Raw genomic sequence first — 3223 nt, forward strand, 5'->3', positions numbered from 1 at the left:
CTATCCATTTCAATTTCCAATCGAACGAGCCCTTTTTGAAGTTTCTACGACGACGCGTTCTATAAAAACCTTATATGCCCCCAAGACATAACTTACAAACCTAGCACTGAGGGCTGTGGGGGAGTATCCTCCTCTATAACATAATTTCTATCTGGAAATCCACAACATTGGACAAAATGGCTATCTAAAAATTTTGATTGGATGTGTTTGGGGAAAACGTGGGTGAGAGAGGGGGCTAGTTGCCCTCAAATTACTTTCCACTATCAAAAGGGCACTAGGCCTTTTAATTTCCAATCGAATGAGCCCTTTTTCAAGTTTCTATGACAAAGATTTCAATAAAAACTTATTTGCCCCCAGGACATAACTTATAACCCTTGCCCTTAAGACTGTGGGGGGAGTGTCCTGCTCAAAGGTATAATTTCCTGAACTTTAACTTCGTGGAACAAAATGGCTATTACAAAATTTTGATTGGATGTGTTTGGGGAATGGTGAGCGTGGAAAGGGTGTTAGTTACCTTCCAATTACTTTCGACTATTAAAAAGGGCACTAGCCATTTCAATTTCTAATTGAATGAGCCCTTTTTGATGTGTTTGGGGAAATAGTGGGCGTGGAAGGGGTGTTAGTTGCCTTCCAATAGCTTTTGACTATTAAAAAGGACACTAGCCCTTTTAATTCCCAATCGAATGAGCCTTTTTTGAAGTTTCTACGACAACGCCTTCTATAAAAAACTTAAATGCCCCCAGGCATAACTTAAAACCCTTTCACCGAGGGTTGTAGGGTAGTGTCCTCCTCAAAACATATTTTCTATCAGGAAATCAACTACGCTGAACAAAATGGCTATCTCAAAATTTTGATTGGATGTGTTTGGGGGAATGATGGGCGCGGGGGGGGGGGGGGGGCTAGTTACCGTCCAATCACTTTTGACAATTAAAAAGGGCTCTAGTCCTTTGAATTTCCAATTGAATTAGCCTGTTTTGAAGTTTCTACGACAACGCCTTCTATAAAAACCTTATATGCCCCCAGGGCATAATCCTTGCCCGACATATAACCATAACCCTTAAAACCCTTGCCCGAGGGTTGTGGGGTAGTGTTCTCCTTAAAAACATATTTTCTATGGGGAAATCAACGACGCTGAACAAAATGACTATCTCAAAATTTTGATTGGATGTGTTTGGGGGACTGCGAGGCGTGGGGGGGGGCTAGTTGCCCTCCAATTACTTTTGGCTATTAAAAAGGGCACTAGCCACTCCAATGTCCATTCGAATGAGCCCTTTTCGAAGTTTCTACGACAAGTCCTTCGATAGGAAGTGCCAGGGTATGGAGAAGAAGAAGAAAAAGAAGAAAAAAAATTAATAATACATCGTGCTCACATCTTTCTTTACTTAGGCAGCGCTATCGCGCTGCCTATGATATGTACTTACTCCGTTTTGGTTTTGGACTTCGATGGTTTTTTACAGTTTATTAATTTTTTTATATAAGAAAGATGCCAGCAGCTATGTCATAAGAAAAGGTTTAGTAGCTTTTTACCTATTCTGTCTTAAAAGGAAAGTGCCATCTAATTTTATTTTTAACTAAATTAAGAGAGAAACAGAATCACAATTTAAATTCAACTTCGCTTTTTTAGAGTCTACAATAAAAAACAATTGGAAACTTGGAAACGAGTTTAATTTCTCCAGGGGTTTCCGTCAGAAAATTGGCTCATTGTAGAACTCCTTTTTTGACTAGACTGAAATTGGAAAAGAAATATCTTACATTATAGGGTCACAACCAAATTCTCCGTAAATAAAATTGTAAGCTGAGAATTGTACACATGGGCGCTCGCATATGGCTCTTTCCCGTTAAGAAAAAAAATTAGGGACAAGATTGTGAAAATACTTCTTTTAGACAGCGTTCTTCCGTAAGCAGGTACATTTTGTCGGAGATTAAAAGTTGGGCAATCAAGGGACTTTTGACACGTCCAAAAAAAATCATTTGGGTTTAAACTCTGTATTAAAACTCGGTTTTTACACTGCGTTTCAAATTGCAAGGTTCAAAAAGTTGTGAGGATACTTAAAGATACCTAAACTTTGTTCATGTACAGAGCTATGTTCACCAAAAACGGCCGCTGTTCAGTTAAAGACCTGTTTCAGGGGTGGGTACTTATCCATTAGGCCACTCAGAATACACTTAAGAATTTTGATATGCAAGATCTGACAGAAACCAACTTCGCTATCCAGAGATAATTATGTATTTGGAGACAATTAGTCAGGATTGCCACCATAGTTAATTTATCACCAAATTTGGTGAAATATCACTCTCTCGTTTATTTTTTGAGGTTTTTCCTTAATCTGGTGATTTGTGGCGATTTTTTCTTTAACTTGATGATTTTTGATAATTTTCATTTAATTTGGTGATTTTCTACAAAAGTTGATGTCATTCAATGTGTTTTACTGTTTTACTGAGGTCAAATAGTCGATGACTTTCATTTTTTGTGTCTTTTTTCATTCTGTATTATAAAGGAATGGAGTTATTTTTGGGCTTTTCTGGGGCCGTTTGGCACTTGGGTTTGCTATAGCTACAAGTTCGAAATAAATACCATGTCTCATGTTTGCTAGCAAGAAATTGAGCCTCAGAAACGTTGGAGAAATAATTTCTTAGGTGAAGTAAGCTAGGCTTACATGAACATAGATTCAAGAGCCTAGGAATTTTTTTTTTTTAAACCTACCGAACCTACTTGCCTATGGCACACACAAAAACCTGCATACATCATCCTGAAAAACCCTGAGATTAGGCATAGTACTAGTTATCAGTCAAGGATCCTGCTGCTACATCAAGTATTGTTTACATTAAAGAACTTTGAAAAGGAAGTGCAACAAAACTTGAATTCGCTATCACTATGTGGGTTGCAAAAGAAAACCCTCTGATCAGCATTATGGGCACCCTATAAAAGGTCTTGAAACAAAATGTAAATTATTCATCAGCTGTTCAACTTGTGAAAGCAGAAAAGAATGAGCTTGCTGATACCTCGGAACAAACTAAATTCTCAATTATTGTAGGTGAGTCCATAAACCTACCCATAACAAAACTTTTAGTGATCATAGTGCACTATTCTTCACCAAAGCAAGGGAACCAGTGGATGAGTTTTTTCAATACTAGTGGTAACTTATGGTACAGCCGCTGGTCTCAAGCAACTGCTTATTGAAGAATTTTCAGAGCAAGGCATTCCTAATAGGAATATCAAAGG

The sequence above is a fragment of the Artemia sp. Qi Xiang Cuo genome, chromosome 17 (genome assembly GCF_049724085.1).
Source record: "Artemia sp. Qi Xiang Cuo chromosome 17, ASM4972408v1, whole genome shotgun sequence".
In the NCBI taxonomy this organism is placed as follows: Eukaryota; Metazoa; Arthropoda; class Branchiopoda; order Anostraca; family Artemiidae; genus Artemia; species Artemia sp. Qi Xiang Cuo.